The sequence below is a fragment of the Canis lupus genome, chromosome 4 (assembly GCF_003254725.2).
Source record: "Canis lupus dingo isolate Sandy chromosome 4, ASM325472v2, whole genome shotgun sequence".
Lineage (NCBI taxonomy): Eukaryota > Metazoa > Chordata > Mammalia > Carnivora > Canidae > Canis > Canis lupus.
In genome coordinates this window covers 16921383-16935717 of record NC_064246.1, presented here as the reverse complement: position 1 = coordinate 16935717, position 14335 = coordinate 16921383, and positions in this window count along the sequence as shown.

Sequence of the window (14335 nt, the reverse complement as noted above, 5' to 3'; positions counted from 1 at the left end):
CTAAGAAAACCACAGTAATAACTGTTGCAGGAAAGATTCACTCAAAATGCAAACTTTAGTTGTCAAGATGTAAAGGAAAAATGGAATAGACTCATGGTCACAAATTATCTCCCCCAAGATATATATTAATTACAGTAAAGAAAATAGTAACTATATAGTGAAGAAACTTTCAAAGACAATCTAAACCCTGATTGAGGTTAACATGACTAGTAACAACACATCTTGATGTCATATACCTCAATATAATTACACTGAGGGTACATCACTTGTGTGATGTACTTCCTAAAAATGCAAAAATCTCAATCTACATGAAAAAAAATAGGCAAATCCAGATAGAAGGACATTCTACAAAATAACTGACATATACACTTGAAAAGTGTCAGTCATGAAAGATAGATACTGAGGAACTGTCAGAGACTGGAGGATACTAAGAAAACATGACAACTAAATGCAATGTGAAATCTAGTTTGAATTCAAGGAAAGGGCATTAATGGAAAAATTTGTAAAATCTAAGTGAAATCTGTAGGTTAGTGGAATTGTACCAAAGTTAATTTCTTAGTTTTAATAATTGTACTGTGGCTAAAGAAGATGAAAACATTAGGAGACACTAGATTAAATAGAATACCTAGCATTATTGTGACTGTTAATAATTATATTGATGAGGCAATTATATGAATATATGGAATATGTACATGTATAATCATCAATACACCAACTATATGTAATATATTCATACATAAAAATAAATTTATATATATAAAGTAATATCTGTATCAGTAAAAAAAGCAAAGAGGAACAGATCTATTAAGTATTTACAAGGCAAAAATTATGAAGGCTTTGATCTATGTGATAATTTAGAGTGAGAGAATAGATAATTTTAGAATTTCTTTTTTGATTCCAGGCTTCAATAATTATATGCCGGTGATATTAGCAATTATAGGTAAAAGAACATTAGCTACATATTAAGAAAAGAAAATGAAGTCAATACCAGAGATGTTGTATTCAAGGTACCTGTGGGACATCTAAATTTTCCAAAAATAAAGTTGGAAGTTCAGGTCTTAATAACACCATTGTAAAAGTAATATATGAAAAAAGTAGAAGTGATTTTACCTTCCTCATTACTATCCTCACATAGCTAGAAAATATTGGAACAGCTTCTCTTTTCTGCTAGTTTTGTGGTGGTTATTAAATGATAATTATCTACAGAATAAGGTACTAAATGAAAATATAAATGAATAGGATATTTTTCAGTGATGAGCTGTTCTCTGAGAACCAGTGGAATCTGTCCAAAATATAAGCAATAAGCTCTGCAGAGCAAACTATATGATTATTATACTCATGTTAGACCTAAGGAACAAATAATATATGATTGAAAATAAAAATCTAATGAAATAATAATAAATGAGAACATACAGTTTCTGTACGTTTATATTTTTTCTGACAAAGTGCATTTATTCCCAAATAGAAATAAAGGCATCATACAGATTATTGTCATAAAACTGGTGTTTTGTATCAGGGAACAAGGGTAGTTCTCTCTGTCATCAGGAGACATCAATAGCTTCTTGTATGAATGGCTCACACGAGAAATATAGAGCAATATTCTGACTGCAAGACCAGCCATCTGTACATGGGAATGGCAAAAAGACCCCCATGAAGTGGTAGACCTGGATCCTGCAGAACAGGAGACATACAGTGCTGCTTGTAAATATTGAGAGTTTTTCTCTGTAGTCGGGAACAAGACAGGGATGTCCACTCTCACCATTGTTATTTAACACACTACTGGTCCTGGTCACAGAAATCAGGCAACAAAAAGAAATAAAAGGCATCCAAATCAGGAAGGAAGAAGTAAAACCTTCACTATTTGCAGACAACTTGAAAACCCAAAACACTCTGCCAAAAAAAAAAAAAAATGGTTAGAACTGATACATAAATTCAGTAAAGTCATAGGATACCAATCAATGTACAGAAATCTGTTACATTTCTATACACTATTAATGAAGCAGGAGAAAGAGAAGCCAAGGAAATGATTCTATTTATAAGTGCACCAAAACCCATAAGATACCTAGGGATAAACCTAAACAAAGAAGTGAAAGATCTGTACTCTGAAAACTATAAAACACTGATAAAGACACAAAGAAATAGAAAGATATTCCACACCCATGGATTGGAAGAAAAAATATTGTTAAAATGTCGATATTACCCAAAGCAATCTACAAACTTAATGCAATCCCTATCAAAATACCAACTGCATTTTTCACAGAGTTAGAACAAACAATACTAAAATTTGTATGGAATTACAAAATACCCCAAGTAGTCAAATTAACCGTGAAAAATAAAAGCATGCTTGGAGGCATCACAATTCCAGATTTCAAGTTATATTACAAAACTGTAGTGATCAAACAGTATGGCACTGGCACAAAAATAGACACATAGATAAATGAGGCAGAATAGAAAACCCAGAAATGAACCCACAATTATATGCTTAATTAATCTTTGACAAAGCCGGAAAGAATATCCAATGGGAAAAAGCCAGTCCCAAAAAATTAGTGTTGGGAAAACTGGATAAAAACAAAGAAAATAATGAAACTGGACCATATTATTACACCATACACAAAAATAAACACAAAATGGATTAAAGACCTAAATGCGAGTGAGGTAACCTAACAACTTCTTACTAGATATGTCCCTTGAGGCGAGGGAAACAAAAGCAAAAATAAACTATTGGTACTTCACGAAAGCAAAAGCACTGTGAGGAATACAATCAACAAAACTAAAAGGCAAATCATGGAATGGGAGAAAATATTTGCAAAGGACATATCAGATAAAAGTAGATATCCAAATTATATAAAAAATTAATAAAACTCAACACTCAAAAAACAAATAATCCAGTTTAAAAATGAACAGAAGATATAAACATTTTTCCAAAGACATCCAGAAGACCAACAGACACATAAAAAAACGCTCAACATCAGTCATCATCAGGGAAATGCAAATTTAAACTATAACGAGATATAACTTCACACTTATCAGAATTGTTAAAATTAACAAACACAAGAAACAAAAGGCCTTGGTGAGGATGTGGAGAGAAAGGGGAATCTTCATGAACCATTGGTGGGGATGTAAACCGGTACAGCCACTCTGTAAAACAGTATGGAATTTTCTCAAAAAGTTAAAAAAAAGAACTGCCCTATGATCCAGCAATTGCACTACTAGGTATTTACCCAAAGAACACAAAAATGCTAATTCAAAGGGGTACATGCACTCCGACTCTTATAGCAGCAGTATCTACAACAGCCAAATTATAGAAATGGCCAAAATATTCATCAACCAATGAACGGATACACACACACACACACACACACACACACACACACACAAATGGGATATTACTCAGCCATAAGAAAGAATGAAGTCTTGCCATTGGCAATCACATTGATGGAGCTCGAGAGTATTATGCTAAACAAAAGAAATCTGTCCGAGAAAGATAAATACCATATGATTTCACTCATGTGTAGAATTTAAGAAACAAAATAAATAATCATCAGGAAAAACAAGAGAGAGAGGCAAACCAAGAAACAGTCTCTTAACTATAGAGAAGAACTGATGGTAGGCAGAGGGGAGTTGGGGGATGAGTTAAATAGGTGATGGAGATTAAGGAGTGAACTTGTAATGAGCATGGGTCTTGTATTGAAGTGTTGAATTCCATTAAATTATATACCTAGAACTAATATTACACTGTATGTTAACTAACTGAAATATAAATAAAAATTGAAAAAAAAAAGATGTGAGGCTCTAGGATCTAATCTCTTCTGAAACTGTTTCATTAATGGCTTAACAGCCTTATATTCTGAAAACTCATTTTATCAGTGACAAGATTACTTATAAAACTCATTTATGTTAATTAAGTCTTATGTATAGATTTATATTTTCACTCCAGCATTATTTGAGTATAATTGACAAATAAAATTATATATATATATTTTAAAGTATATAATGTAATAATTTGATATGCACATACTTTGTGAAGTAATTATCACATTAGGTTAATATATCCACACCTCATACAGTTACCTCTCTCTTTTTGGTGTGAGAACATTTCAGATTTATTTTTTAGCAAATTTTAACCATACAATATAGTATTTATAGTCACCATACTGTATGTTAGATTAACTTTTTCATCATTACATGAAGTCTGTAAATTTTTTGTTCAGGATCTCCCATCTTCTCCATCTCCTAGACTAGTAACCACCATTCTATATTCTTCTCTCTATTTCTTTCAGTTCAATTTTTGTTTTTTAGATTTCACATACAAGTGATATAATACAGTATTTCTCTTTTTCTACCTGGTTGTTTTCACTTAGCACAAGTCTTCCAGTTTCATCCACATGGCTGCAAATGGTAGGAATACAACTTTCTCGTGGCTGAATAATATTGCATTGTACACTAAGGTGGTGACACAATTACCAACATAGAAGAAAGATGTGTAATAATATAATCCCAGTCATTGTTAAAAATTTGGGAATGTGTGGGTTGAAAGACATAATCTTCAAGAATCTTTCAAGATTTGTTTATTTTATTGCAACTCTATCAACATGATCCCTTGTATTGATAATATCCCTAATTAAGGCTGAGGCCTCTAAATTATCCTTCGTTTAAAAGTATAGTATAGTATCATGACTCATGTGTTGCTAAAATCCATACATACAATTCCTACTTTTAATCCTGTTATGAATTCTAAACATGTCTTAAGGAAACATTTCCCTTTACAAAACTTACCACAAAGCTACAGTAATCAGTGTGTAATTTGCATAAGGATAAACATATACATCAGTGGAATATGATTGAGAATCCAGAATAAACTCTAGTATTTTGGGACAGTTGATTTTCAACAAAGTTTTCATGACAGTTAAATGGAGAAAGAATAATCTCTTCAACAATGTTTCTGGGACAAATGGATAGCCACAGGCATGAAGGTAGTTGTACCTCTCTCTCACATAAAATTTAGCTCAAAATTTACTAAAGACTCAAATATAAGAGGTTAACTATAAAACAGTAGAAGAAAACATATATGTGTGTGTAAATCTTCAGGATCTTGGATTAGGTCATGGTTTCTTATATATGATACCAAAGGCGTAAGTGAGAAAAGAAAAAAAAAGTTAAACTGAATATTATCAAAAAGAAAACTTTATTTCTTCTAATAAAACCATCAAGAAAGTCAAAGAATAGGGAGGGGCAAAGGAGTTGCTCAGTGATTGAACATGCCTTTGGCTCAGGTCAAGATCCCAGGGTCCTCGGATGGATTCCTGCATTCGGCTCTCCACGGGGAGCCTCCTCCTCCCTCTGCCTAAGTCTTTGCCTTTCTCTCAGGTGTCTCACATGAATAAATAAATAAAACCTTAAAAAAAAGAAAGAAAGTCAAAGGATAATTCATAGAGTGGGTGAATATTTTTGCAAATCATGTAGCTTATAAAAGGTTTATATGGAAAATATACATAAATTACAATTCCATAATATACATAAATTACAATTCCATTATAATTCCATAATAAAGAGACAACCCAATTAAAAATGAACAAAATATCTGACTAAACATTTCCTCAAGGTGTACAAATGGCTAATAAGCACATGAAGTGATGCTTCATTATCATTAGCCATTAGGCATATGTACTTCAAAACCACAATGAAATACAACTTCACAACCACTATGTTGAATAGAATAAGACAGATAATAACAGGTTTTCACCAAGATATGGATAAATTGGAACCCTTATGTGGGTGGTTCAGACTGTGAAAGGATGTGGCCACTTTAGAAAAAAATTTAAGTGCTAAGTATGACAAACGATTAGCCCAAGTGCTGGAAAGACCCAAATTGTGGGCAGGTGGGGAATATGTTTTCAATGTAAAGGGAACTACTATAATTCTGTTCAAGCTTATTATTGTCAGTTGGGAATAGGGCTAAAAGTTGCCAAATTTTCCAAGTTTACTTAAAAGAGAAAAAAAAAAAGAAGAAGACAAAATCCTGATGTTAATGGAAATTCTCCCAATGTAAATATTGACAATTAATTCAACATTGGCCAAACAACATTTTTGGATGGAAGTCAAAATCTATCATGTGAGTAGCCATTTCATAGTGTATTATAATTTCTGGTATACTAATGTCTCTCACAATGTTTGTGAATACAGGGCAGCATGATCTCAATATTAATTTATTCATACTATCATTATTATTTAGGTATGTATTATAGTAGTAACCGTTAGTATTTGTGAACTTTTAGAATGTTCCGGGCCTGAATATTAACCCATTTGCACTCTAATCCTATTAGTTAGATTGCATTATGATCCCCATTTTACAGATGAGAAATGTGTGCTCCAAAAAATTAAATTATTTGGCTGAAGTCCCACAATTAAAACTGCTGAACTGGGATTTAGAAGCAGGTATCTGATGCCAAAATCTCTTTGCAATTATATCGTACTCCCCATTTATGTGTTGAACCTCCTGGGTACATGGTCCCTGCTTTCTAGTCCCTTCGAATCTAATAGGGAGAAGATATATGACAATTCCAGCACAATGTGGTATGTGCACTAAAAAAATACAATAGGATAGAAAGGGAAGTACCTTAACTTATGTGTAATAGTTGAAAATTTAGGTGATGTTTTTGATGTACAAAGTGAGTTTACCAGAATGAAAAAGAGGATTAAATTATTTGAAGTAGAGAATGCTCAGAATGTGCAAAAGGTCAAACTGAAGAGTCAGAAAGTTACTCATGAACCATAAATGCCACAGGAAATGATGCAAATACACTTTGAAATCTGATGAGTGATAGTTGGGGACAAATGACAAAAGAAGTAATTAAATGTTCTAAGTGGTGAAGAGCCTTTGAAGATTTGTGTTTTAAAAAAAAACATGATGGCATTTAGGGTAGGGGCTGATTTGAAAAGAAGCAAGACCATCATTTAAAAAGTGATTAAGATGGTATTGGTAAAAGATGATAAACATTGAGAGAATAGCAAAAACTTAGCTTTGTTTTCCAGTGTGTGCTTTGCTGGTTAATGACGGAATTGTGTGTGTGTGTATGTGTATGTGTGTTTCCTCAGACATTTGCTGCTCACACATTTAAGATCTTAGAAAAGTATTTGGGCATATCAAATGTTAGTTATTTATACTGCATTTATAATATACATAATCTCTAAGTTAAATGTGAAAAGGCATGATAAGTACTTTCATAGAGTAAGAAAGTGGACAAAACAATTTTGATTTTCGATCCTGAAGCAAGCACAAGAATTACTAACATAGATAAGAATATAAAAATGCCATTCTAATGTAAATTTCATATCTCTACTGAGAAGACAGTTTTCTTCCTCACCACTAGGACTTCAGATTACAAGGTAAAATTTTGTGAAATGTATAAAACCTGTGAAGACAAACCAGAATGAACATACAGAAATATAATTTAAAGTATACTCACTGGATGCTTGATTTATAACCTGTTATACAGTTTCAAATTCCTCCTTTTATAACATATATTATTGGGAATAGAACACCTAGTATGTAAAATTTTTTGGTGGACAATACATTTCTAAAGCATCTGCTGAATTTTAATTAAATGTCCTTTGTAAATCTTTAAGATTCCATAATGGGCTGGCACAGAACAAAAATGCAGGTTGTTTTTTTTTTTTTTCTTTGCAAAAGGAAAACAGTGCCACCTAATGTTAACTATCACTAGTAATACACGTGGAAGTTTACATAATCCTGCAGAAAAATTGATCTTTCAAAATATTTTCTTAAAATAATTTTATGATGAATTAAATTACAATTTGAGATTTATATGAAAGGAAAATAAAACCTATATTTTACACTATGCTTGATAAAACATAAATTTTCTGACATTTGCTTCAAGCCCTTCGTTTAACTTTTAACTTCCTGAACTACTAACTAAAGCATTCTCTGAGGGTGCATTTTATGTTACACTAAATAAATATTTACTGGTTTCAATTCCTCTGCATAATGGGACTGTGATAAAAAATTTAGTAAATATTGATCAAAATATTTAAATTTTATATAAAGATAAAAGAATAAAGTGAAGAACATGGGGGAATACATATTTAGTAGTTTCTTTTAAAGTTATAAAGATAATGCATAACACTACAGAAAATTGAAAAAATTCCAAAGAGTAGAAGAAAAAATAAATGATTGCATCAGTCACAAATAATCTTTTTTTCTTATAACTTCGAACTATTTCCTTAGCAAGTTTGTCTTACTGTTCTTTTTATGATCATAAATTATTAAGCAAATTTTCAATACATTTGCTTTTTTAAAATCTAACTTTCCTAAGTATTTTTATTTTATTTTTAAATGTCCAAACCTTAATTTAGTGTTCCTATTGTATTTATTCAAATAGAATAGTGTCATTCACTTAACCAATTTACTATTTTTGGATTTTAGGATACATCATATTTTAATACATTATAAAATAAAAAAAATTAAATAATGCTCTGGTGTATATTTTTGCCATATATTCTTGTAATAATGTATTTTTAAGATTATATCTTTATGCCAAAAAGAGAGAATTCATGTAACTTTATAAAGTTGTTGATATTATTTTAACTCTTTATTTTGTATGATTTTTTAAAAGTTAGAAAAAAATCAATAAAAAGATATACTTATTTTAATATTAAGAAATCAAGAATCCCCAAATTAGTTATGAGTTTAAAGTAGAAACCAGATCTTTATGTATTAATTTACTACCATCTTGCTGTGTATTAAAATATATTTTACTTTTTTATTTTTTTAAAATATATTTTAAAGTAAAGATTATGTTTCTGTTTTTATTTATGCCCATGTGACTGAATATTATTCTTTAATTTTTTATAGAAATTAGTTTTATGGTCTCCACTTAAATGTAGTTTAATTCCCTGTCATTTCTCTAATAAGGTAAATCAGATTTAAGTTAGCATATGAGAAACCCAAATGCCTACTAGTGCTAGATTAAGAAGATGTGATCGTCAGGGCACCTGGGGGCTCAGTGGTTTAGCTTGTTTGTGCCTTTTGGCTCAGGTGATGATCCTGGAATCCTGGGATGGAGTCCCACATCAGGCTCCCCATGGCGAATGTGCTTCTCTCTCTGCCTTTGCCTCTTTCTGTGTCTCCCATGAATGAATAAATAAAATCTTTAAAAAGAAAAAGATGTGATCATTTTTCCTAAAACCATCTTTTTCCTATGGCATTGATAAAATAGTATTTATTGAAGTATAATGTAGATACAGCAGCATGCACTGATCACAAATACACAGCTGGATGAATTTCACAAAGTCAATATGCACATTTAACCAGAAACAAACAGAACATATTGTCTTTCTCTGGAAATGTTTAGACTTTTCTTTAATCCCTACAATACCTCTGCCTGCCCTCACACCCAAACAAAGGTAAACACTCTTCTGAGATGTTTACCACAGATGGTAATTTACAAGTAGAATTCTACAATTTATATATATATGTGTGTGGTGGGGAGGGGGGAGCTTCTATTACTCAAAAATATGTAAGTTTCATCCATGTTGATTTAATGCTGCAGTGTGTCATTATCATTGATCTGTAACATTGGTCTGTAACAATGGTCTGCAACATTCCATTGTTTAAATACACCAGAAGTTATATATGCCACGGTAGGGAAACTGTGCCCCACAGGCCAAATCTGGCCTGCCACTTTGTTTGCCACTAAAGTTTTACTGAAACACGGACACACACCCACTTATATATTTTCTGTGGTTACTTTTGCACTACAGAAGAGGTTAAGAAGTTGTGACAGAGACCCTATGTCTTGCATATGTCCTAAATAATTTACTCTCTGGCCTTCCACAAGAAAAAAAAATGGCTGACCCCTGATCTATGCTACATATAATCAATATTTATTTTGTCTCTAGTTTGGAGCTTTTAAAAAAAGCATTTTATTTATTGTATTTATTTATTTGAGACAGAGTGAGCAAGCACAAACGGGGAGAGACAAAGGAAGAGGGAGAAGCAGATACCCTGCTGAGTGCAGAGCCCAATGTGGTGCTTGATCCCAGGACCCTGAGGTCATGGCCTGAGTCAAAGTCAAATGCTTCACCAACTGAATACTTAACCAGCTGAGCCACCCAGGTATCCCTAACTTGGAGCTTTTATGAGTAGCACTGCTTTGAGCAGTACTGAAAATGTATTTTGGTAAATATATAAATTTATTTCTGCAGAGTTTATATCAAGGACCAGAATCCTAGTTCAGCGGATCTGAATATGGCTACTTTGAAATGATAGTGGTAAAGAGTTTTTTAAAAATGAGTTTACCAGTTTACATTAGTGTCGCAATTAATCCACATCTGTTTCTGAGCTAAGATTTGGCATATCTTCTTCATTTTAGCCATTTTGCTGTGTAGGTAGTAGTGTCTCATGTGATTTTGATTTCAATTTCCTTACTAAGTTGAGCATCTTTTACTATGTTTATTGGCCATTTGGTTATCTTCCTTCACAAAGTGCCTATTCAAATAAGTCTTTTTTTCTGTTTCTTTATTGGGTTGTCTTCCTTTCCTCTGTTGTAGAAATCCATAAATATATAAAGGATGTGAATCACTTGTAGATATGTTTATTACAAAATATTTTTTCCTACACTGAGTTTTGCCTTTCACTATCTTAATTTAGATAGTCTTTAAAAAATGAAGTTAATTTTAATGTGGTATAATTCATTTCTTCTTAAATGTTTGGAAATGTTGCCCTTTTTGAGAAACTTTGGAACATTCCAAATTCTTGAGATTTTCTTGTTTTCTTTTAAAAGACTTCCTATGTTACCTACACATGTAGGTCTTGAAGACACCTAAAATTGACTTCATTGTGTTGTGTGAGGTAGAGACCATAGTTGTTTTTTTTTCTTTATTTTGGTATGAATATTCAATGTATCCAACACCATTTTTTGAATTATAATTCTTTCCCCACTGCCCTGCAACATCATCTTTACCATATTAGACTTTAATGTCTTTTTTCCGTAAGTTAATGTTCATAATATTTTTGGCATATCTATTACATTCTATCATAACTAATCAATTTCAGTAGTATATCTTCCTAAGTCTCAATGTCTGGCAAGACAAGTAAGTCTACATTTCTCAAAATCAATTGAGCAATTTTAAATACATATAATAATGATTACCAAATATTCTATGTACTATCTTTCATTTATCTGCCATTTGAAGTTAGGCAAAGCCATGTGATTAGTCTTGTTGAACAAGTAACAAGGAGAAGTGTCACTTCTAGGCCAAAGCATTAAAAAGGAAAAGTGTTTCCTTTTAATTAATACGAGGTTTCTGGGTGATTATTAATAATATGCCCAAATTATTTATTTCAAAACAAGACAATGGAGCATAGAATGTTGTTTGCCAGATAGACTTTACTTTGTTATCCACAAGATAAATCTCCAATTAAATAGAAATCTTATCAACCAATATGAGAAGTAAAAATGAATAACTCTACTCCCAAGAAAAAAAGAATGAGATAATCAGATACACTCAATTCCATCTAATGTAGCTTCACATTTCTCAAGAAAAAAACACAATCTCAAGAATCAGTTTGAGCTAAGTCATGACCTAATAAGAACAATTCTACTGTTACTATGGAAACTAACTTAGAGAGGCATCACGTTTTTGCACTCTCCTCTCTCCCCTTCCAAATCCCCAGAACTTTTGGGCACAGAATCGAAAAGTAATTCCAGCCACCATGGTTACAAAATCTGTTAAGAAGTGATGGGGACGCTGAGTTGACTTGACCACTGATCCATGCCTCACACTGGGACAATCTAACAAGTGCAACCACTGAAATTCATAGATAAGGAGAGAACAGGCATCTCAGGATGGTCTATAAAAGGAAGCACCTGAAATAAGAACCCAACATATGTTACACCAAAACAGCTGGCAAAGCAAACGCAGTCAATTACTGCCTTTCAAACCAATGCTGTATTCCATTTAAAGGGAAAAAAAGTTAAATATTTTAAAATGAGTAGTTATACAACTTATATTGGTTAGTAATCAATAATATTTTGCTTCCCATATTTAAGAGGGAAAAGGTGAAAACAAAAATATCTCTGTACATACAAAAAGATGAAACTAGACTTTAGAAAATTAAGTCATCTCACAAAAAGGAAAGGAAAAAGAATTTTTGTTAATATTTTTTTAATTTTTAATTTATTTATTCATGAGAGACAGAGAGAGAGAGAGAGAGAGAGAGAGAGAGGCAGAGACATAGGCAGACGGAGAAGCAGGCTCCACGCAGGGAGCCCAATGTGGGACTCAATCCCAGGACTCCAGGATCATGCCCTAGCCTAAGGCAGATGCTTAACTGCTGAGCCCCCCAGACATCCCAAATTTTTAAAATATTTTAATAAATGTTGCATTATACAGTTTTTCATATGTACACACCCATATACCGGTATGTCCTCTGTTGATCTTTTACCAGCAATAAAACAGATAAAACATAAAACAAAACAAAACAAAAAAACAGGTAAAACATGTAAACCCATTAGTCACTCGATAAATAACGTTTTTAGATTCAGGTGCCTTTTTAGGACCTCTTTACTGGACTCATATGAACTTAGAATCACCTGTTGATGCCCTAATTTTTATAGGTACACAATTTATGTATTTATTATTTTATTTTTCACATATTACTATATATTTATATTACCATATGTTTATTTATATTTAATAAATACTTTGTATATATATTACATATATACATATATATGTACCTCCAGAAATAAGTAAAAAGTGTATCTCAATTTTTTCTTCTAGAATTCGTATACTAACATGTACAAGACTCTCTCTTCTGATCACTTACATTTGCTTATCAGTGTAAAGTAGAAGGTGATGCAAGAGAGCTTAAGTAACAGTTTTAGATCATCTGATAATATACACATTAATGATAGAATTTGATTCTGCATTTGGGGATGCTGTCAAAGCCTTGCTGTGGTTGAACATATATTAGGAGAATCCCAGAAAGCTACCAGGTTGTCTATATCCCAGATTATCAGTCTGCCTTACTGGATGTGCTGATCAATCCAATTCAATTTATCCAACACTTATTGAGTACTAAAAAATATAAAAAGCCTATAATCATTAATACAGAGGTATTAGGTAGTAGGAAATAAAATCTAACATGAAATGTTAGGAAATAGTTTTAAAGAGGCCATTAAGTGTTATTGTAGCATTAGGAATGGCTTCAGAGTTGCAGTTTTTTCAGGGTGCTTGAAGTGTAGACCGGAGTTGATAATAGAGAAAATTAGAAGAAAATTTCAGATAAGGGAACAGCATGAGCATTAACAGAGTAAATGAAATACTAAAAGATGTTATTTAAGTCAATTTCAAGAAAGACTTTCCTAACTCCAAATTATTATATATCAACATTCGATATTTCTAATCTCTCATCATTGTAAATTTAGAAACTCAGAGATACATTCCATACTTACCTTCAAGGAAATTAATTTTGCTTCCAGAGTTAAAAGACCCAAATTTCACTACTAGATTACATTACTGATTCATATCTGCTTCATAACATTTACATTTCTTTTCTACTTCATAACCTGACAATATTTTTAAAATATTTTGTAAATTCAATACGTGAATTTCAATCTCAGCTTATTTCAAAATCTTTAGCAGTCTTCCTTTTATTTCCCTTTTCATTTGAAGTGGCTGCGTATTTGATTTGTTCTTGAATAATGAAATACTGCATAATAATATCTCATTACATTCAAAATGCAAAAGCTGTCTTTTAGAAATGTCAAACATTATAGGTGAAATATCAACTGATATACACAATGTATTTTAATATTTGCTAAAATTTCAAAGTTATAGCTGTGATTATAATTATTTAGAATATAGATAATATAGATGTATAGAAACATGGTTTGTCATATTTTCATAAGAAAAACTTCACTATAAGGATATAAAAACATTAATATCATTAGCAATTAATCATAGACTTTTAATGTGTTAAAAAGTTTGTTTTATATATTTTTATTATTGTGAATTATAATTCTATCATTTGTAATTTAGAAATATATATATCTTGTCTGATTCCTAAACAACTGCTTGGTTTGAAATCCCAAGCTTTCTATAATTAAATCTCAAAAAACTTTCCAAGATATACCTTAATTTACTTGCATGAGTTCTCTAATTCTTTTGAAAAAGTCTACAAGCTTTTTAATCATCTTGCATCTATGAATTGACAGGAAACATCGTTAATTAATTCTTTTCACCTAAATAACTTGTCTTTCATGGACTATAAAATCCCGTGGAAGAGCCATTTTTTCTTTGAAATCTTCCA